This window comes from Marmota marmota, unplaced genomic scaffold (assembly GCF_001458135.2).
Source record: "Marmota marmota marmota unplaced genomic scaffold, marMar, whole genome shotgun sequence".
Classification (NCBI taxonomy): Eukaryota; Metazoa; Chordata; class Mammalia; order Rodentia; family Sciuridae; genus Marmota; species Marmota marmota.
In genome coordinates this window covers 5259224-5283668 of record NW_026000272.1, presented here as the reverse complement: position 1 = coordinate 5283668, position 24445 = coordinate 5259224, and positions in this window count along the sequence as shown.

Genomic DNA, 24445 nt, shown 5'->3' with positions numbered 1-24445 from the left:
TATCTTTTTTTTTAAATTCAGTCTACTACCCTATGTCTTTTGATTGGTGAGTTTAAGCCATTAATATTTAGGTTATCTTTGACATTCTTTCTGTTATAGGTGTTACATCTTCTAGTATTATATTGTCTTGAATTGTTTGCGGTCCTTTCTTTCTTTGTCTTTTTATGTTTGCATTTCCAGGCATATTTGTTTATTTTTGTTATTTAACTTGACTTGCTTTTCCTCTTTGATTAGTTTTTCTTTTAGTGTACTACCTCCCACTGCTGGTTTTCATTGTTATTTTTCATTTCCTCTTCATGAAATGTTTTGCCAAGGATGTTTTGAAGCACTGGCTTTCTAGCTGCAATTTCTTTTGCTTATCATGGAAGGTTTTTATTTCATCTTCAAACCTGAAGCTTAATTTAGCTGTATACAAGATTCTTGGTTAGAACCCACTATCTATCAGCATTTGAAATATGTTTTTCCAGGATCTTCAAGCTTTCAGTGTCTGTGTTGAAAGATTAGCCATTAACCTAATTGTTTTACTCCTATATGTAATCTGCTTCTTTTCTCTTGTGACTTTTAAAATTCTCTCCTTGTTCTGTATGTTGGACATTTTCATTACAATGTGTTTTGGTGTGGATCTTTTGTGATTTTGCATCTTCGGCATAATGTAGGCTTCTAGGATTTGGATTTCCATTTCATTCTTCATGTTTGGAAAGTTTTCTGCAGCTATTTCATTGAACAGATTGCTCATTCTTTTGGTTTGGACCTCTATACCTTCCTCTATCCCAATAACTCTAAAATTTGGTCTTTTTATGCTATCCCATATTTCTTGGATGTTCTGTTGGTGGTTTCTTATCAGTCTCGGTGTGCTGTATGCCTTCTTTTCGAGATAATATACTTTGTCTTCATTGTCTGATGTCCTATTTTGTAAGTGTTCTACTCTGCTGATGACACTCACATTTGAGTGTTTAATTTGGTTTATCATTTCTTGGATTTCTGGTTTTTTTTTTTTTTTTTTTTTTTTGTATAACCTCTATCGCCCTGTTGAGGTGATCTTTTGCTTCTTGGATTTGTTTATGTCATTCATTGTCAAAGTGATCTTTTATTGTCTCCATTTGTTGTCTAATATCTTCCCTGAGACTCCAGAACATGTGAACCATGTATATTCTGAAATCTTTATCTGACATTCTTTCTATTATAGGTGTTATGTCTTCTAGTGTTTTATTGTCTTGAATTATTTGTGGTCCTTTCTTTCTTTGTCTTTTTATGATGCTCACATTTCTTCCCACCTCTGTGAGACTGTTTTGTTATTGTTTTTACCCTATAAATTTATATTACTCTTGTATAATTCCAGGATCTCTCCAATGTTAGACTCTCCAGTTCAGGGGTCCTGGGGTCTGTGGGATCCTGTACAAGCCCCCAGATGCAATGCCAGATTCATGGGACCCCCATAGACCTCCAGGATCCAAATCTGATGCAATCACACAAGAATCTTTATTGCAAGCTCGAGCCTGGACTCACAACCATTTCTGATGCAGTGGTCCCGAGGAGTGAGTCTCTAAGTCATCTCTTAAGTGAACAGATTTTTAATATTAAAAGTTCTCCAACTGCCAACTGGTACTCTAAATATTCCTTGGTTAAATTATTCCATTTAGAAAATGAATAACACAAATTTGGGTCAATAAAATATAAGTAAAAATAGGAATTAAACTTGGAGGGACCATAACATTAAATTTTGAGAGATATGAAGTTTGAGAACTGTTGATATGAAGTTTAGTTTTGTATTTCCTCTCAAGCATTTCAGAATTGATATATGGTTGATCCCCAACTACAATTACAAAGAATTTTCTGAGTCGATGAAACAAAAATTTGAAGAGGCAAATAAATACATACAAAAATAAACAAAATAAAAACATAAGATAAATTTAAAAATTGAAGAGGAAAAATATAAAATAAAGAAAACATATTTTAGAAGGTTTTGGACACAAGGCAAGACTTATTTAATTGAGGCTGTTAAGTGATTTCCAAGTAAGAGGCTCAAGGAGCCTCAGTAAAGCAAGCTATTATCAAGTTGAAGGTCCTACATTATTGCAATAAGGAGTGTTCAATTATATCTTGGTAGAACCATAAGATTATGTCATGTCGGCTTGCAGAAAGTACCACCGAAACAATTCATTGATAGGCCAAAGCCAATTTATCTTTACTAAAATAAAATCATTAGCTATATCATTCATTGAGTGAGGAGACTAGATTTAGGATATTTATCACATTTTGCTGAAAATAGCCAACACTTTAATTTTCATATTGTAATGTGGTCTTTTGTTATAGTTTCTTGTGCAGTTATACTTTTATTTAACATGTTATATATTTGAAATAATAGGACCTTATTTAAATGAGTTTACAATTGTTATATATCATTTGAGATTGGAATGCAAACAAAGCAACATCATTTAAAATATGGATTGTTTTTTACTTCTGGAATATGGTATGAGGAGCCATGTGGGCATGTTTCCCCCAAAAAACAACCATAATTGGTGAATGAAATTTAAAAGCAACCATGCGAAGTCTTTGGAAGTTGTCTGAAGAGCACACAGCAGATAAATAAATATTTATTCAAGAAAAGTTACTAAATCTCAGTAAGAACAGTGAACTCTGTGGCATGTGAGGCAAAAAAAAAACATTCCCAATTGATTTTTGACAAGAGTGCAAAATAGGGAAAGCATAGTCACTTTAAAAACTGATGCATGGAAAATTATATTTTTTACATAGTGTGTTGTAAGAGTCCAACTTCATCCTTTACATGTAAATATCAATTTTCTTTTGGTGGCATGAAGTAAACTAGTAACAAGAGTGGGAACTACTGCAGCAGAAATAGTCTGGAGTCACTCTTCTCTTTCTCAACCAAAAATGGGAGAAACCAGGTGGCCCAGATGACTGAAATGGGGTAGACTATCTATCATTAACATTTTCTTTAATATATGGAGCCTTTTCAATAACCTACAGCTCAAAGTTACACCACTGTTGGGCTGGATAATGCAGGGGGAGCTACAATTCTTTACCAATTTGCACCTAAGAAGGTGTTTAGAAATAGATATTTCATAATATGGGATATACTCATGGCCAAAAATGTGTAAATTCTTCCTAGAACACTTACTATACTAATTGTTTGTAATAATTATCAAGCACTGTAGAGACCAAGAGAGGACATCTGTGACTAGAAAATATGTTTATGAAAAGCTGGATTGTTAACAAATAAGACATTCCATAAAATATGATTGACTGCATTTGAATTCTCCCAGGTTTTGAAACTAACTTCTGTTATAAAGATCATCAATAGCATTTGTAAGCATGATGTACTTTTACTGAGAAGAAGTTAGGATAAGAACTTAACTGGGTAATGTTACAATTTAAAATTAAATGATTTCCATATATTCCTTCTCACAGACTTTGTATAAAAAAGCACTGATTTTTTTCTGTAAACTGAAAAAAAAATAATAATATAGATATATTTATGATAAGCTGATTTAGTCTTTTTTTATAAAAAGAAAAAGATTGAGAGGTGGCAAGGTGGCAGAATAGAAGGGTTTCTTACCTAGTAGCTTCATGGCGTGACCAAGAAAGCCAGACAGGCAGATTTTCAACAAGGTGGGTGAATGTTGAAGAATTAGGGGGGACTTTACTGGAATTTAATATTGCACACTCAAAACAGGGGGAGACCCAGGAGATCTAGTATAATAAAATAAGGGGAAAAGAACCATGGGAGCAGCTGGAGGCACTAGACAGAATAGTCCCTATGTGAAAGCAGTAAAGCAATAAAGCAATTAAGGGAATTCCCATTCTTGGGAAGACTGAGGCTCTTGGGGGGTATGGAGAGCTTAGAGATCAGAGACAGTATTCAAATAAAAAGTAAGTTGTGCTGCACAGTATCTGTGTATGGGAGGGAAGTTGCCACTCTTGGTGGCATGTGTGGAGGACAGCAGAAGGAACCATTCTTCATGTGGTGCAGGGGACCAGGAGCTGAGGGAGGCAAATACTGGCAGATCCCAGTCTGGACTGAAAAATGAGCCGAGCAAAAAAATGAGCCACACTGTGTGACAGACAATGTGCCTAAGTATCCAGGCTTCCACCACCCACTCCAATCCAGCTGTTTGTAAAACCAGCCAAGAGAGAAGTACCTGACCAGGAATTCTATGGGGTGGGGGCATGAGAGATCTTGTTTGGAGACTGAATAAGAGAACAGGAATCCTGGGGTCTAAGTAGTGGGGTAAGAACAGGCTCCTACACCATGTGAGTGGAACTCAAATAATATTCCTGGTGTGCAGTCTTCCAACATGGACCAGCACTTTGCTGGGCCTTGGAGGTGTGCTGACATAAAATCTCCAGACCAATTGACAATCATTGAGGAGACCAGATCATACCTAAGCCTACACACTGTGTTTTAGTGAACTTTGTCACTGCTCTAAAATATCTGACCAGAAAAGTTTTAAAGGATGAAAAGTTTATTTGAGTGTTCATGGTTTCAGAGGTCTTAGTCTATAGAAGGCTGGCTCCATTCCTTGGTGCTGGGGGTGAGTCAGAACATTATAGTGGGAGTGGGTGGTGGAGGGAAGCATCTCACATGGTGATCAGACAGCAGAGAGAGGTCTCCACTTGCCAGACACAAATATATACCCCAAAGCCATGACCCAATTCCTACCTCCTCCAGCCACACCCCATCTACCTTCAGTTACCACTCAGCTACTTCTATTAGGGGATTAATTTATTAATTATATTAAGACTCTCACAACCCAATAATTTCTCATCTGAGCATTTTTGCATTGTCTCACATGTGAGTTTTTGAGGGATACTTCACATCCAAACCTTAACACCCTGCCTCCAGGATTTCTGCCTCCAACAGAGGCCCTCTCACCCTAGTAACCTAAAATATTCTAAAGGTGGAGCTAGTATCAAACTCCAGACAACTGCTGAGAAGGAAAGCTTAGAAACTTTTAACTCCAACAGAAATAATTGTTCAAATATTCATTGAGAGCCTGTTTTTTTCTTTTATTTCTCACATTTTTTACCATTTTTGAAACCAAGTATTTTTCTTGCTTCAGCTTATTGAGGACTGGAATATCTGAATACTAGACTACAGTTTGGTTGTATGTTCTTTTAATTTTACTTTTTTTCTATATTTAATTTTATTTTCGTTTTTTAGAATTTTTACTATATATATATATATATATATATTTTTCCTCTAACTTATCTGTTTCCTTGCATTGTCTTCCTCTCTTTTCTCCTGCTAACAACTAATCTCTATTAATTCCTCTTTAACTATTCCTATAATTTTTTACTTCTATCTTCTTTTCTTGTCCTTTCTCATAAACATCATATAAACACTACTTCTGTTCTCTCTTTGTCTACCATTTGAAATTTTAAACCCTTTTGGAAACTTATTGTTTATATTGTACACAATAATTGAGCACATCATTTCTGTTTATTGCAACAAACTAAAGATATATTAATAAGAGCAATTTGGTTTAAGGCTGTATATTGTTTGCATTTGGGTGCTGTTATTATTTATCTCCCCCTTAAAGGCAAGGTGCAGGAAACCTTCAGGGACACTATACGTCTACTGGGTAGAACTGCAATACCTTGGATACATACTGGTAGATGGGTACACATGCAAACAACATGAAAAACCAAGGGAAAATTTTGCCCCAAACAAACCAAGATGTTCCAATAATAGAATCAATTGACATGACAGTACATGAAATGTCAGAGAGGACTTTAGAATGTACAGAGTTAAGCTGATCTATAACAAAAAGGATTATATTAAGAACAGTATATTACAGTTTTGTTCAAAACTGTAATATTCAGGAGATGAAATATTACTTCTATAAAGATAGATTCTGAAAAGAAATCAAGCAGAAATCCTCAAAATGAAGGAAGCAATAAACCAAATTAAAAATTCAATGGAAAACATCACCAACAATCTAGAACACTTGGAAGACAGAACCATGGACAATGAAGACAAAATATACAATCTTTAAGATAGAGTTGACCATGGAGAGAAGAAGTTAAGAAACCAGGAATGGAACTTCCAAGAATTATGGGATAACATGACAAGACCAAATTTAAGACTTATCAGGTGAAGACTTAACAGATGAAGGCACAGAGATACAAACAAAGGGAATGTACAATCTTTCCAATGAATAATATCAGAAAATTCCCCAAAGCTAAAGAATGAAATGGAAATCAAATAAAAAATAAGTGTAGAATTGTAAAGACTAAGAGAAAAAAATATCAGATTATGTATAGGAGGAAACCAGGACATATCTCAGCTGATATCTCAACCTAGATCATCAAAGTTAGGAGGTGTTTGAATAACAGATACCAAGCTTCGAAAGAAAATGGATGCCAACCAAGAATTCTATATCCAGCAAAATTAAGCTTCAAATTTGAAGATGGAATAAAAACCTTCCATGAGAAACAAAAGTTAAAAGAATTCACAAGTAGAAAGCCTGCACAAAAGAACATTCTCCACAAAATATCCTATGAAAATGAAATGGAAGAAAAGGAGGAACTACAGTAAAGGAATAGTCAATCAAAGCAGAAACTAATTCAAATTAAAAATCAGAAATAAATCAAAATGACTAGGAATACAAATCATATCTCAATAATAACCTTGAATGTTAATGGCCTAAACTCATCAATCAAAAGATATAAACTAGCAGATTGGTTTAAAAACTAAGACTCACCTCATAGGCAAAGGCATTTATAGACTGAAGAGGAAAGCATGGGAAAAACCTTATCACTTTCATGAATCATGTAAACAAGCAGGGGTATCTATCAGATAAAAGGATTTCAAGCTAAAGTTAATCAGAAGGGACAAAGAAGAACTTTTCATACTGCTTAAAGGAATTATACATCAATAAGACATAACAATCATAAATATTTATGTCCCAAACAATGGGGCAACTATGTACATCAAACATACTGTTCTCAATTTCAAGAATCAAATAGACCACAACACAAAAATACTGGGTAACTTTAACATACCTCTCTCAATACTGGGCAGATCCTCCAAACAAAAACTAAACAAAGAAACTAAAGAACTAACTAATGCAATTAGTAATTTAGACTTAAGAAACATATACAGACTATTTCATCCATCAATGAGCAAATACACTTTGTTCTCAGCAATACACAGATCATTCTCTAAAATAGAGCCTATCTTATGCCACAAAGAAAATCTAAGCAAATAAAAAAAAAACAGAGAACACCTTGAAATCTATCAGATTATAATGGAATGAAATTAGAAATCAATGTAAAATAAAAAACTAGAAGCTACTCCAACACATGGAGACTAAATAATAGTCTATTGAGTGATGAGTGCATAGTAAAAGAAATCAAGAATGAAATAAAAAAACACTTAGAGGTAAATGATAATAGCAATACAACCTATTAAAATCTCTGGGACACTAAGAATGCAGTTCTAAGAGGAAATTTCATTTCATTGAACTTATTCATTAAAAGAAAAAATCAAAAAAATGAGTCAACAAAATGAAATGTCAAAAAAAAAATGTCAACAAAAAAAGTCAACAAAAAAATGACCTAACATTACATCTCAAAGCCTTAGAAAAAGAACCAAAGCAGTAGAAGACAGTAAATAATTAAAATCAGACCTGAAGTCAATGAAATTGAAACAAAAGAAACAATTCAAAAAATGCCAGAAAGTTGGTTCTTTGAAAAAATAAGTAAAATTGATAAACCCTTACCCACACTAACTATAGAAAACTCAAATTATTAAAATTCATGATGAAAAATGTAATATCATGATGGACACTATTGAAATACAGAAGATAATAAGAAACTATTTTGAAAACTTATACTCTGATAAAATAGAAAGTCTTAAAGACATCAACAAATTTCTAGAGACATATGATCTACCCAAACTGAATGAGGAGAACATACACAATTTAAAGAGATAATTTTCAAGCAACAAAATAGAATATTCCATCAAATGCCTACCAAGTACGAAAAGTCCAGGACCAGACATATTCTCAGCTGAGTTATAAAAGACCTTCAAAGAAGAATTAACACTGATACTCCTCAAATTATTATTCCATGAAATAAAAAAGGATGGAACTCTTCTAAACTTACTCTATGAATCTAGTTTCACCATGATACCAAAACCTCAGAAAGATACATCAAGGAATGTAAACTTCAGACCAATATCACTTATGAACATAAATGCAAAATTTCTCAATAAAATTCTGGCAAATAGGACACAAAAATATATTAAAATGAGTGCACCACAGTCAAGTGGGGTTCATCCCAGGGATGCAAGGTTGGTTCAACATACAAAAATCAATAAACATAATTCATCACAGCAACAGATTTAAAGAAAAGAATCATATGATTATTTAAATAGATTAATAAAAAGCATTTGACACAATACAGCACCTTTTCATGTTCAAAACACTAGAAAAACTAGGAATAACAGGAATATACCTCAGCATTGTAAAAGCTATCTATGCTAAACCCAAGCCCAACATCACTACAAATGGAGAAAAACTGAAAGCATTCCCTCTGAGAACTGGACAAGACAAGGATGCCCTCTTTCACCACTTAAAAAAAATTATTTTTAGTTGTAGATGGAAGCAATACCTTTATTTTATTTGTTTATTTTTATGTGGGCTGAGGATTGAACCTAGTGCCTCTCATGTGCTAAGCACTTTACCACTGAGCCACCATCACAGCCCCTCTTTCAACCACTTTTATTCAACATTATCCTTGAAACTCTAGGGAAATAAATTAGACAGAAAAAAGAAATTAATGGAATACAAATAGGAAAAGAAGAACTCAAAATATCCGTATTTGCCAATGATAGGATTCTGTATATAGAAGACCAAAAAAAAAAAAAAAAACAGATAACTTCCAGAACCCATAAATGATTTCAGTTAAGTAGAAGGTTATAAAATTAACAGCCATAAATCAAATGCATTTTTATACATCAATGAAGAATCCACTGAAAGAGAAATTAGGAAAACTACCCCATTTACAATAGCCTTAAAAAATACAATATTTGGTAATCAATCTAACAAAATAGGTGAAAGACCTCTACAACAAAGACTACAGAACATTATAGAAAAAAATTGAAGAAGACTTTAGAAGATGGAAAAATCTCCCATGATCTTTGATAGGCCCATTTAATGTCATCAAAATGGCCATACTACCAAAAGTGCCATTCATGTTTAGTGAAATTCCTATTAAAATACCAATGAGTTTCTTGATAGAAGTAGAAAAAGCAATCATGAAATTCATTTGGAAAAATAAGAGACCAGGAATAGCTACAGAAATCCCTAGCAAGAAAAATGAAGCAGGAGGCCTCACAAAATCACACCTTAAATTATACTATAGAGTTATAGTAACAAAAACAGTAGGTATTAGTATAAAAACAGACATGAATACCAAAAGAACAAAATAGGCATGTAAATAAATGGTACAGAATAGAAGATATAGAGATAAACCCACACAAATACAGTTATCTCTTACTGTATAAAGGCACCATAAACATACATTGGGGATAAGATAAGCACTTCAACAATGGTGCTTGGAAAATTGGAAATCCATATGTAGCAGAATGAAACTTAAGCCCTGTTTCTCACACTGCATAAAACTCAACTCAAAGTGGATCAAAGACCTAGGCATTAGACCAATGACCCTGCACCTACTAGAAGAAAAAGTAGGCCCAAATATCCACCATGTTAGCTTAGAAGCCGAATTCCTCAGCAAGACCTCTAAAGCACAAGAAATAAAATCAAGAATCAGTAAATGGGATGGGATCAAACTAAAGAGCCTCTTCAGAGCAAAGGAAACAATCAAGAGCAGGAAGAGAGAGCCTTCAGTATGGGAGAAAATCTTTACCACTATGCACCTCAGATATACCATTAATCTCCAGGATATACAAAGAATTCAAAAAACTTAACACCAAATAAACTATAACCCAATCAATAACTAGGCTAAGGAATTGAACAGACACTTCACAGAAGAATAAATGCAATTGATCAATAAATATATAAAAAATATTCAACACCTCTACCACGTAGAGAAATGCAAATCAAAATTACACTTAGATTTCATCTCACTCCAGTCAGAATAACAATTATCAAGAATACAAGTAACAGGCTAGGGTTGTGGCTCACTGGTAGAGCACTTGCATAGCATGTGTAAGACACTGGGTTTAATTCTTAGCACCACATAAAAAACAAAGATATTGTGTCCACCCATAGCTAAAAATATTTTTTAAAAAAGAATACAAGTCACAATAAATGTTGGCAAGTGTGTGGGGAGAAAAGTACTTTCATACTTTCCTGATGGGACTGCAAATTGGTGCTACCACTCTGAAAAGCAGAATGTAAATTTCTCAGAAAACTTGGAAAGGAATCACCATTTTACCCAACTATCCCACTCCTCAGTTTATAGCCAAAGGACTTAAAATCAACATACTATAGTGACAGAGTCACATCAAGCAATTAACAATAGCTAAACTCTGGAACCAACCAAGGTGCCCTTCAACAGATGAATGGATAAACAAAATGTGGTATATATACACAATGGAATATTACTCATCCTTAAAGAAAAAAATTAAATTGTGGCATTTTCCAGTATGTGGATGGAGCTGAGACTATCATGCTAATCAAACTAAGCCAATCTCCCAAACCAAAGGCCAAATATTTTCTCTGATATACAGATGGTAATTCACAATAACAGGGTTGGCTAATGAAGAATAGAGGTACTTTGAATTAGACAAAGGGGAATGAAGGGAGGGGAGGGGGTAGAAAACATAGTACAATGAATAGGACATTATTACCCTATGTGCATATATGAGTACATGACCAGTGTAATTCTAATTTTTGTACAAGTAGGAGATTGAGAAGTTATACTCCATTTATATATGATGTATTATAGTGCATTCTACTGTCATGTATAACTAATTAGAACAAATAAAAATAAAGAAAAAGGTCAAGATCATTTATTTGAAAACAAGATGAAACCTCACTTTTCAAATTATTTTCTTATTATCCTTCCAATGTAAGTTCTTTTTTTATTTTTTATTCTAATTTGTTATATATGAGACAAGAATGTATTACAATTCATATTACAACTATAGAACACAATTTTTAATGTCTCTGGTTGTATACAAAGTATATTCACACCATTCATGTCTTCATACATGTACTTAGAGAAATGATGTCCATCTCATTCCACCATCTTTACTACTTCCTTGCACCCTCCTTTCGCCTTTCTCCCCTTTGCCTTATCTAGATTTTATCTAATCTTCACATGCTTCCCATGCCAACCCCACTATGAATCAGCCTCCTTATATTAGAGAAACATTCAGCATTTGTTTTTTTAGGATTATCTTACTTCAATTAGCATAACATTATCCAATTCCATCCAATTACCTGCAGAAGCCATGATTTTATTCTCTTTTATTGCTGAGTAATGTTCCATTGTATATATACACTAGATTTTCTTTATGCATTCATCTACTGAAGGACATATTCTAGGTTAGTTCCACAGTTTAGCTATTGTGAATTTTTTTCTTTAAAAATATCCCTGTTTTTTTTTTATTTTTTTATTTTTTATTGGTTGTTCAAAACATTACAAAACTCTTGACATATCATATTTCATACATTAGATTCAAGTGGGGTATGAACTCCCATTTTTACCCCAAATACAGATTGCAGAATCACATCGGTTACACATCCACATTTTTACATAATGCCATATTAGTAACTGTTGTATTCTACTACCTTTCCTATCCTCTACTATCCCCCNCCATGATCAAGTAGGATTCATCCCGGGGATGCAAGGATGGTTCAATATACGGAAATCAATAAATGTTATTCACCACATCAATAGGCTGTTGTGAATTGAGCTGCTGTAAACATCGATGTGGCTGCATTCCTATAATATTGCTCTTTTTAAGTCCTTTGGGTATAGACCAAGGAGTGGGGTAGCTGGGTTAAATGGTGCTTTCATTCCCAGATTTCCAAGGAATCTCCATACTGCTTTCCATATTGGCTGCACCAATTTGCAGTCCCACCAGCAGTGTATGAGTGTGCCTTTCCCCCCAAATCCTCACCAACACTTATTGTTGTTTGTATTCTTGATAACTTCCATTCTGACTGGAATGAGATGAAATTTTTGAGTAGTTTAGATTTGCATTCCTCTAATTGCTAGACATGTTGAAGATTTTTTCATATATTTGTTGATTGATTGTATATCACCTTCTAAGAAGTGTCTGTTCAGTTCCTTGGCCCATTTATTGATTTGGTTATTTCTTATTTTGGCATTTACCTTTTTGAGTTATTTATATATTCTAAAGATTAGTGCTCTGTCTGATGTGCAAGTGGAAAAAATTTGCTCCAAAGCTATAGGCTCTCATTCACCTTACCAATTGTTTCTTTTGCTAAGAAGAATTTTTTAATTTGATTCCATCCCATTTATTAATTCTTGATTTAATTCTGCACTATAGGAGTCTTATTAAGGAAGTAGGGGCCTAATCTGATACAATGGAGATTGGGGCCTACTTTCTCTTCTATTAGACGCAGTGTCTCTGGTTTAATTCCTAGGTTCTTGATTCACTTTGAGTTGAATTTTGTGCATGAGAGTATGGGTTTAGTTTCATTTCATTGCATATGGATTTCCAGTTCTCCCAGCACCATTTGTTGAAGAGGCTATTTTTTCTCCAATGTATGTTTCTGGCACCTTTGTCTAATATAAGACAACTGTAATGATGTGGGTTAGTCTCTGTGTCCTCTATTCTGTACCATTGGTCTACACGTCTATTTTTGTACCAATACCATGCAGTTTTTGTTACTATTTCTCTGTAGTATAGCTTAAGGTCTGGTATTGTGATGCCACCTGCTTCACTCTTCTTGCTAAAAATTTCTTTGTCTGTTCTGGTTCTCTAATTTTTCCAGATGGATTCCATGACTGCTTTTTCTATTTCTATGAGATATGTCATTGGAATGTTGATTGGGATTTCATTAAATCTGTATAGTACTTTTGGTAGTATGGCCATTTGATAATATTCATTCTGCCAATCAAGAACAAGGGAGATCTTTCCATCTTCTAGGGTCTTCTTTAATTTCTTTCTTTAGCGTTCTGTAGTTGTCATTGTAGAGGTCTTTCACCTCTTTTGTTAGGTTGATTCCCAATTATTATTATTTTTTGAGGCTATTATAAATGGGGCAGTTTTCCTTTCAGAGGATTTGTCACTGATATACAGAAATGCCTTTGATTTATGAGTGTTGATTTTGTATCCTGCTCCTTTGCTGAATTCACTTACTAGTTCTAGAAGATTTCTGGTGGAATTTTTTTTTTGGGATCTTCTAGGTATAGAATCATATTGTCTGCAAATAGTGCTGATTTGAGTTCTTTTTTTCCTATTTGTATTCCTTTAATTTCTTTCAACTGTCTAATTGCTCTGGCCAGTATTTTAAGAACTATATAGTGTTAACTATAAGTGGTGAAAGAGGGCATCCCTTTCTTGTTTCAGTTTTTAGAGGGAATGCTTTCAATTTTTTCTTCATACAGAATGATGTTGGCATGGGGATTAGCATTGATAGCCTTTACCATGTTGAGATACATTTCTGTTATCCCTAGTTTTTCTAGTGTTTTTGAACATGAAGTGATGCTGTATTTTGTCAAATGCTTTTTCTGCATCTATTGAGATGATCATATGGTTCTTATCTTTAAGTCTATTGATGAGATGAATTACACTTTTTTGATTTCCATATGTTGAACCAAACTTGTATACCTGGGATGAACCCCACTTGATTGTGGTGCACTATCTATTTGATATGTTTTTGAATTGGATTTGCCAGAATTTTATTGGGAATATTTGCATCTATGTACATTAGAGATATTGGTCTGAAGATTTCTTTCTTTGATGTATTCTTGTCTGGTTTTGAAATCAGGGTGACATTGGCCTCATAGAATGAGTTTGGAAGTGCTCCCTCTTTTTATATTTCCTGAAATAAATTATAGAGTATTGGTATTAGTTATTCTTTAAAGGTCTTGTAGAACTTGACTTTGTATTCATGTGGTCCTGGAATTTTCTTGGTTGGTAGGCTTCTGATGGAGTCTTCTATTTCATCACTTGAAATTGATCTGTTTAAGTTGTGTATATCATCGTGATTCAATTTGGGCAAATAATATGACTCTAGAAATTTGTTCATGCCTTTAATATTTTTTATTTTATTGGAGTACAAGTTTTCAAAATCATTTCTAATTATCTTCTGTATTTCTGTAGTGTCTGTCATGATATTTACTTTTTCATTACCTATGTTAGTAATTTGAGTTTTCTCTCCTTCTCTTCATTAGCATGGCTAAGTGTCTCTCAATTTTATTTATTTTTTCAAGGAAACAACTTTTTGCATTGTCAATTTTTTCAATTGTTTCTTTTGTTTTAGTTTATTGATTTCAGCTCAAATTTTAATTATTTCCTGTCTTCTATTGTTTTTGGTATTGATTTAGTCTTCTTTTTCTAAGGCTTTGAGATGTGATGTTAAATAATTTATTTTTTGCCTTTTTCTTCTCTTAAGGAATAATCTCCATGCAATGAACTTTCCTCTTAGTACTGCCTTCATAGTGTTCCAGAGATTTTGACATGTTGTATCTGTGTTCTCTTTCACCTCTAAGAATCTTTTAATCTCCTCCTTGATTTCTTTTGCAATCCAGTGTTTATTCAGTAGCATATTATTTAGTCTCCAGGTGTTGGAGTAGGTTTTATTTTTTATTTTATTATTGATTTCTAATTTCATTCCATTAAGATCACATAGAATGCAGGGTAGTATCCCTACTGTTTTGTATTTGCTGAGAGTTATCTTTGTGGAATAATATATGGCCTATTTTAGAGAATGCTCTGTGTGCTGCTGAGAAGAAAGTGTATTTCTTCACTGAAGGATTAAATATTCTATATATATCAGTTAAGTCTGTTATTGATTGTATTATTGAGATCCATAGTTTCTTTGTTCAGCTTTTGTTTGGACAATATATCCAGTGGTGTAAAGGTGTGTTAAAGTCAACAGAATTATTGTGTTGTGGTCTATTTGACTCTTAACCTGAGAAGAGTATGTTTCTGATGAAAGTAGACACTCCATTGTTTAGGGCATATAAATTTATTATTGTTATGTCTTGTTAATGAATTGTTCCCTTAATCAGTAAGAACTATCCTTCTTTATCCCTTTTGATCAACTTTAGCTTAAAGTCTACTTTATTTGGTACGAGGATGGAAACCTCTACTTGTTTGCAGTCCATGTGAGTGGTATGATTTTTTTCGCAATTTTTCACCTTCAGTCTGTGGATGTCTGTCGGGGGGAGCTCCCAAGGCACCCAGGGTAGAGGGCACTTCAGATGAGTGTCTTGGAGGCAGCATATTGTTCTGTCTTTCTTTTAAATCCAATCTGCCAGTGTATGTCTTTTGATTGGTAAGTTTAGGCCATTAACATTCAGGGTTATTATTGAGACATGATTTGTATTTCCAGTCATTTTGTTTATTTTTGGTATTTAATTTGACTCAGTTTGACCTTTGATTCACTTTTCCTTTAGTGTAAAACCTCTCTTTGCTGATTTTCATTGTTATTTTTCAGTTTCTCTTCATGGGATATTTTGCCAAGGATGTTCTGTAATGCAGGCTTTTGAGCTGTAAATTCTTTTAACTTCTGTTTACCATGGAAGGTTTTAATTTCATCGTTAAATCTAAAACTTAATTTTGCTGAATATATAAGATTCTTGGTTTTCATCCATTTTCTTCAGAGCTTGATATATGTTGTTCCAGGACCTTCTAGCTTTCAGGGTCTGGGTTGAAAAATGTGCACATATTCTAATTGTTTTCCCCCTTTGTGTAATCTGATTCCTTTCTCTAGTGGCTTTTAATACTTTTTCCTTATTCTGTATTTTAGTCATTTTCATTATAATGTGCCTTGGTGTAGATCTGTTGTGATTTTGTACATTTGGTGTCCTGCAAGCCTCTTGAATTTGGTTTTCCAATTCATTCTTCATGTTTGGAGAATTTTCTGATATTATTCTATTGAATAGTTTGCTCATTCCTTTGGTTTGGAACTCTATTCCTTCCTTTATCCCAATAACTCTTAAATTTGGTCTTTTTATGTTGTCCCATATTTCCTGAATGTTCTGCTCATGGTTTCTTACCATCCTCACTGTGTGGTCTACATTCTTTTCAGGATTATATATTCTGTCTTTATTGTTTGAGATCCTGTCTTCCAAATGGTCTAATCTGTTGGTGATACTTTCAATTGAACTTTTAATTTGGTTTATTATTTTTTTCATTTCAAGGATTTCTGTTTCATTTTTTTCTAAAACCTCTATGTCCCTATTGAAATAATATTTTGTTTCCTGTATTTGTTTATGTAGCTCTTTGTAAAAATGATCTTTTGCTGCCTGTATTTGCTCATCTTTTAATTCACAGAACATTTTAATCATGTAAATCCTGAACTCCTTCTCTGTAATATAATCTGTTGTGCAGGCCATGGATTCTAGTAATGTGGTACCTTGATTTGTTTGGGGCACTTTCTTCCCTTGTTTTTTCATATTGCACATGGTGAGCGATAGGCTGTTGCGAGCCATCTATTGTAGATCCTAGGTGTTACCAATTTTGTCCTGTAGGCTTATGGTGCCCCTGTAGGAATCTAATAACTTTCCCTTGAGGTGAAGGACAATATTATCAGATTCCAATATTAACAATATACACCCTAAAAAACAAATGTTTGCTAATAAGACATTTACAGTTAGGTCTCAATGTACAGAAATTGTGAATTCAATTATTATGTACAATATACTCAGTAGGGTTATAAAAGGGTTTCCAGTTTCTGATGGTGGACAAAGAACTGGGGTGAGGAGTAGGATGATATGGTGAAGAGGTAGGAGTTGAGGATATAGAGTTGTTATACCTTAGGAAGTGAAAGAGAAATGTAAAGAGGAAGATTAGTAGCAGGAGAAAGGAGAGGAAGTATCCTTTGGGTAGACAAGTAAGTGGGAAGACAGTAGAGTACACAAAACAAACACAAATATATATCAAAAAAATTAAAATGTTAAAATAACAGAAATTTATGGGAAAAAAGAAAAAGAAAAAATTTAAAAACTAAAAAAGAATGTGCAACACAACATAATATACTATTCAGTCATTCCAGACCTCAAAATCCTAATTCATACAAAGTATTTGGTTTCACATATGTTGGGGATGTGAGGGTGGGAGAAAGGAAAGGGAGTGGGGAAAAAAAGGAAAACAAAATCTTGAAGGAATATACAGGGCTTGTTTTAATTATCAGTATCTTTCCTGCTTTCTTATCCAATATTTGTAGTTGTCTGTTGTTAGCTGGTTTCTCTGCTCTCAGGATGGTGAAGGTAACCAGGGTGTCACTGTGCTGGGTTAGCAGCTACTGGGGAATTAGAAACTGGGTACCTGGAAGATGGTGATAAAGATAACACACGATGGAAGTTCCTGCTTTCATCAGTGGTGAGTCCAGTTAGGTGGGGGGAGCATGGGGATGGTATTGGACAATGAGTTCAGAGGAAAGCTCTGTGGCTTGCAGTGTTGGCTGACTTCAGAGCCTATGTGAAGTTCCCAGGTACAGACAGGTTACTGTGCATACGGGACTACTTCCACTGACCCGGGGATTCCCCATGTTGTTAGATGGGGGTCTACACAGGGGTAGCGGCTGGAGGTCTTACTCATGGGAAGCTGCCAGGTATTCTCTGTGGGAGTGATGTCTGTGATTTCTTCTTGAGTGGGTGGCTGAAAGTTCTTTCCAGGTGCTACTGCCCCCACCGGTCTTACTCGGTATCCAGTAGTCCTCATGGGTGAGTAGTTGGGAGACATACTCTGATGCTAAGGCCTGGAGTCCTGGATGGGCACAGTGCTTCCTGCATGGAGAGGGTGTGCAGGAATATTGCTGGCAGAGAAACTGTATTTTCACAACTTGAACCCAGGTCATGGAGTGACGCAGGATGCTGCCTCCCTCTCGTCTGCCATCTTGGAACCTCCCCTATGTAAGTTTTTAAAGTTGTGGTTAACATTGTTTTCATAATGAAACTTCTCAGGATATTATATAGTCTATGAAAAATACAAAGCTAAAAAGACATTTTAACTTTAAGAGATTTGTTATCAGCATAATATTCTTTAATTAAAAGAATTTTCTCTTTTTGTTTCATTAATATAAAATAAAAATCAACAGTTATTCAATTTCCAATATTTTGAAATGTAATGTTACTTTAAAAACAGTTTACTCAAGATTTTATAGGACTATATCTAATTATATATCTCTCTATCTAATGTATATATCTCAAGTTCCAGCTATGGCCTTTGATATTTGTTCTAAAGAAAAGTAGATAATGGAAAATTTAATAATATACTTAGCTATATGCATAATGAGATGACTATTAGCATTGGTGGTAATTACCATTTTAAAACTTTCCCCTTCTGTCTCTGTCTTATACTAATGAATCCCTGAATCATTGAACTGTTCTTAAAAAAAAGAGGAAAGAAACAGCAGAAGAAAGAAGAAATAACAGAAAGTAAGAAAAGGAAATAAAGCTTGACTTTATATATGTGCAAATGAATAGAGTATGTATCAAAATCTTGGATTGGTATTCCTAGTAGGCAGAATTGCATAGTGAACATGTATCAGGTTATTTTCTTTATTGATTGTTATGCATTCCACATTACTGAATAAATTGTTAATCTGTTAATCAGTCAATTGGGTTTAATTTTTTTTTTTTTTTGTACCAGGGACTGAACTCGGGAGCACTCGACCCCAGCCCTATTTTGTATTTTATTTAGAGACAGGGTCTCACTGAGTTGCTTAGCACTCATGAGGCTGCCTTTAATTAGCGATCCTCCTGCTTCAGACCCCTGAGCCACTTAGATTTTAGGCATGTACCACCATGTCCAACTAATAGTGGCTAAATTTATCTTGAAATTTTTTAAGGATCAATTGAAAAATTTGGGAATATGTCTATTTAAAGAAGTAACACTCTATAAATATTATCAAATAATTTATCTAGAGTATTTTGGTATCAAGTTATAACTTACGAATTTAATGTGAATTTGATATAAGAACTAAAAAATTAAGCAACATTAACTTATTTAGAAAAAAATTTAATTTAGTTTTTTAGGATTTTAAATACTTTGAGAGTTTTCATTTCCATTATTTATCTTTTTCTACCATATGAATATATTTTTTATCATTGAAAAACCCAATATTTTAAAATGATTTTAATAATTTGATTTAAAAATTGATTTATATGATGTTTTATTTTGATTAAATAACTTGGCTTCCTGTTTCTTTAAACAAATACATCTAAAGAAAGGGAGAACACTTTTACAAATCTTATGTCTGATATGAGATTTTATTTAATATGGACTAATTAAAGAATTCTATAAATAATAATTAAAAGCAAATAACCAAATTCAAATATATGTAAAGGCTTTGGATGGATGTTTCCAAAGAAGATATGCAAATAGTCAATAAATATATGCAAAGACGCCCAACATCACTGGCCATCAGAAAAATACAAATCAAAATAATAATACAACTTTCCTTCTTACCTATCAGAATGGCTATATTCAAATGTCAGATAATAAGTGCAGGTGAGGTTGTGGAGAAATTGAAATGCTCATTTTTCCTGCAATGTGGATGTAAAATGATGCTGTTACTATAGAAAACAGAATGCTTTTGCTAAAAAAAAATTACACATCATTTTTTCACTTACCATAGGGCATTTAATATCCATCTATGCTATACAACTCACAGCTTATTATCTTGTAGTTCAAGAAATCAGAAGTCTGACATAAGTCTGACACAAGTCTCACTGGGCTAAAAATCAACCATCAGCATGGTTATGCTTTCTAGATGCTCTAGGGAAGATTCAATTTCCACACCTTTCCTATCTTCTAGAAAGTGCCTACCTACATTATTTGGCTTATGATCTGCTGTTCCTCCATTTTCAAAGCCATCAATATTTCATTTCTCTGAACTTTCTTATATTATCAGTATTTTCTATGACAATATCCATGAAATTTTCTACAATTTAAAGGATTTTTGAAATTAGATTTGGCCTACCTAGATAATCCTGGCTAGTTTCTCCCCTTAAAATCTTTAAATTGCCAGGCATGGTGGTGCATTCCTGTAATTCCAGTGATTTTGGAGGCTGAATCAGGAGGATCATGAGCTCAAACTGGCCTCAGAAACTTAGTGAGGCCCTAAGCAACATAGCAAGACCCTGTCTCAAAATAAAAAGGTAAAAAGGGGCCTGGGGTTGTGGTTCAGTGATAGAGTGCTTGTCTTACATGTGTGAGGCACTGGGTTTGATCCTCAGCACCACATAAATAAATAAAATAAAGGTATTGTGCCCATCTACAACTAAAAAAAAGTCTTTAAAAAAAGTAAAAAGGTCTGGGGATATAGATCAGTGGTTAAGGATCCCTGGGTTTAATCCTCAGTGCCGTTAAAAAAAGTCTTTAACATTTTTCATATATATATAAGTTACCTTTAATGTAGGGTAATATATTCATATGCTATAGGAATAGGACATGGTCATTTTTAGGGGATCAATATTTTTATGCCTTCTCTAAGCTCCATTTTATTTCTGAATATTTCATTGTATAATGTATCAAAATTTATTTAGACAATTGACAGCTGATCAACCTTTATGTTGTTTCCTGTATTGTGTGATTATGTATAAAGCTCCTATTTGCATCCTATGTATCTGTGATTTTATTTCCATTGGGTAAGGACTAGATAACAGCTACATAACCATATTGTTTATTATTACTAATATAGTCAGTATAAAGATTAAGTATTGAAAAGCTTAAAAGCTTACTGTGGTAGATGAAAATTTTCTGAAATTTTAAATTATTGTTTAAGAGTTTGAAGTTTATCATTGTAGCTGTTTTCCTTGAAGTGACAGACTCATTTTGTTCACTTTCTCGAAATGCTTGTTAAATACCCAAATATGACAAAGACAGCTTGTCTGTCAGTCATTATTATCAAGTAAAAATGGTGTGCTATGAGAAAAAATGACTAATTCAGCTCACAACTCAATCACACAAATGCTCTTCCTTAATATGCCCATCTTATACTGTACTCCTCATGCCTTACACAGCATGTTTAAAAAATTATGTATTCATGGTCATGGCCAATAAATTAATAATTTTGCTTCCTTTTAAAAGATATTCTAATGTGAAACTGATTTTATTTTGGGGGCTACTGCTTTGATTCATGCTCAAGGACAAGCAGTTTATTCACTTTTGATTTTACACCACAAATTCAAATGTTCACACAGAAAAGGTCAAATAGTCTTACTACTTTTGAAGATGTAGTTTTGACCTTGTAAATCTGCTAAAAGCATCTTGGAGACTCTCAGATACCTATAGACTATACTTTGAGAAATAGTTTGTCATCTCAAGTGGAGATGGTCTCTTTGATGAAGTCATAAAATGCTCATAATGGCAATATATATAGAAATATGAAATACTAAAAGATCTCTAACTCATGTTGTATATGTTTGGAATTTATAATATATATATATTTTTTAATTTTAATGACTGGCATGAAGTTAAGATGTTATTTTTTCTAGCCTGTAATACTAGATATTAAAAAATTGAATAGACAAATGTTGTCTATGAGATAGTCGGTATTTTATACATAATACAGTTTTGCTTTGGGAAATTAATTAACTTATATTATTGCATAATGTGAGATAACATTGAGAGTCAAAGCCAGATTCATCTGAATTGAATAGCTGTACTTTTTGGACTATATCCTGTTATCCTCCTATAATATAAATAGTAACTCTGTAAATGAAGAGCAGACAATAAAAGAAATCATTAATTGTGCATATATGAATATGTTTCTATCCATATGTGTGTGTGTATATATATATATATATATATATATATATATATATATATATATACTGAATTCCTCATTTTATATGAAGGTCAGCCTTAGTGACCTATTCCTTTGGATGTTACTTCAAATTTCTCTGATTATATCTAGTTCAGTTTGAAACCTGAGGCTTCTCATTACTGTCATCTGATTTATTCAGGCACAAATTAACAAAGTCAAAATCAATTAATTCATTGTTGTCACTGTTCTCTTCTTAATCTTTATAGTGTTTCTTATCCAATTTACTTTTAATTTGATTTGCTTAGTTTATGAAAATTTTAGTATTAGAATTATATTTGAGATTTCTCTGAAAGAGCTTTTCATCAAAATAAGATCTAAGTTTGAAAAAAGTTAATTACATTGTTTAGAGATATATTGGAGCCTAATTTTTTATAAATCTGGTTCAACTATGGACAATTATGGCTCTGTCCTTCTGATACTGGAAAAATTGTATATGACATAAATGTTTGATGGATCTAATGTTTTGTGATCCTTTACAGTGCCCTCACAGGCAGTTAAGTCATTTTTTACCAAGATTAATTATTCATGGATCACTGCAAACAAGGTACTGTGTATCATCGTGAATGTTTCCTTTATATCAATCTTGGCTTAAGAAGATGGGACGATGAACTGAGATTACTTTATTCGATGCTGAATACTTTAATACAAATACAACTTTAAGATTCTCATTCTATGTCTGTAGACGTAGAATAGATAGTCTGTGACTATCCTTTATTTTCTATTAGTTGGGTAATCAGATTATATCCATACCCTGAATGTGGACATTGGTGCAAAGGAAAGAATAATGGCCCAAAAATGGATAACTTGAGATCTGGAAAATATTATTATATAAGGTAATTCTCTTTTCTGGGCCTCAGTTTCTTTAGGTGTGAAATGCAGTGGTTGGGTGAAATGAAGTGAAATTCTTTCAAGCTTTGTCTTTGTGAAAGTAAAGAAAGAAAAGTGAAACTTGAGTTGTAATGCTCACCAACAGAATTAATAAAACCAGGAGCTAAAGAATAAAGCTATAATTCCACTCTTTGGACAATTCTGGTAAGAATTTTTACCAGTTTAGCATAAAGTCTTAGACATTATGATTATTTGATTGTACTCACATACCATTCTATATAATATGTCGAATCCAACTGACTATGTCCAAAATGTTAACATGAGGGGTCAATTCAGTGGATAAAATATCAATTTGAAACATACAGAAACTCTCAAAATTACTTGAATATATTTTCATTTAAAATTATTATCTTGTTGAAACTGGAACATCAAATTGAAAATATCCATAATGAGAATATCAAAATATTTATTAAAATTCATTTTTGAGAACTCATGAAACCTCATAAAAATATCATGATATTAAAGTGAGTGCAAATCAAAAGTCCAAAACAGATTAGATTATATTCAAAGTTTATACTAACTAAATTAAATCCCTGTATAAAGTATTGCCCTTTTCTAATGCAGTCTTGGCTACTAAAAATGATAGAACTTATCACTACATTGATCCAGCAAATATACAACTGGTACCAGGCATGCTAAGCTTTACCAGATAGCCCAAAACACACCCACAGTTAGAAAAACTGTATTGTAATAACAGGCCATGAAAACCTTATATTATATATAGTATTATAACATGATTGTGGTAATTTCATCCTTTAATTTTCCACATAGCAAGGATGCATTTTAGAACAATAAACAATGTTTTGAAAATTAATGTGGGAAATTAATTAACTTATATTATTTCATAATGTGAGATAACATTGAGAGACAATAGAAAAGACATAATAGTCTTTCTTTCCACATAGAAAAGACAATACTATTTTCCTTTCTATGTGGAAAGAAAGACTATTCACACAGAAACAAAAAGTTAAATTACCACCATTTTTGAGGATATCAATCAGAAGACAAGGTATTGTCTACTATTTTTAGGTTTTTGAAATTTGACAATTTTTCCTGTTGTCTAGCCATGCAGAAAGCAAGTTATAACATAGCTTTTGGAAGGAGCAAGTACTGCAGTACTAAGTAGAAAATTCAGGGAGGAAGGATGTGGGGAATAGCATCTTTATTTGAAATGCTTCTTATACAAAGTAATTACTAAAGTAATCATCCTGTATGTGTTGTTTTAAAATGAGGGAATTTCCAGTCACCAGTTTGAATTCACATTCTGTTTCATTGTTCTCGGAGAAAAAGATCAAAGAAATAATTCAGATGACTTTGAACAACTTGAGAAAAATAAATGTGAATATGGGGAACATATTATTCTACAGGTTGTGAAATTCTGAAATGAAAAAAAAAATTGAAATATTACAAAGTCACTTAAACAACTGGGCTCTTTGTTTCAGTCAACTTTTTGTTGGTGTCACCAAAGTACCTGACAGAACAACATAGAGGATGAAAGGTTTATTTTGACCCCATGGTTTCAGAGTTCTCAGTCCATGGTTGGCTAACTCCATTGCTCTGGGTTTAAGATCAGGCAGAATATG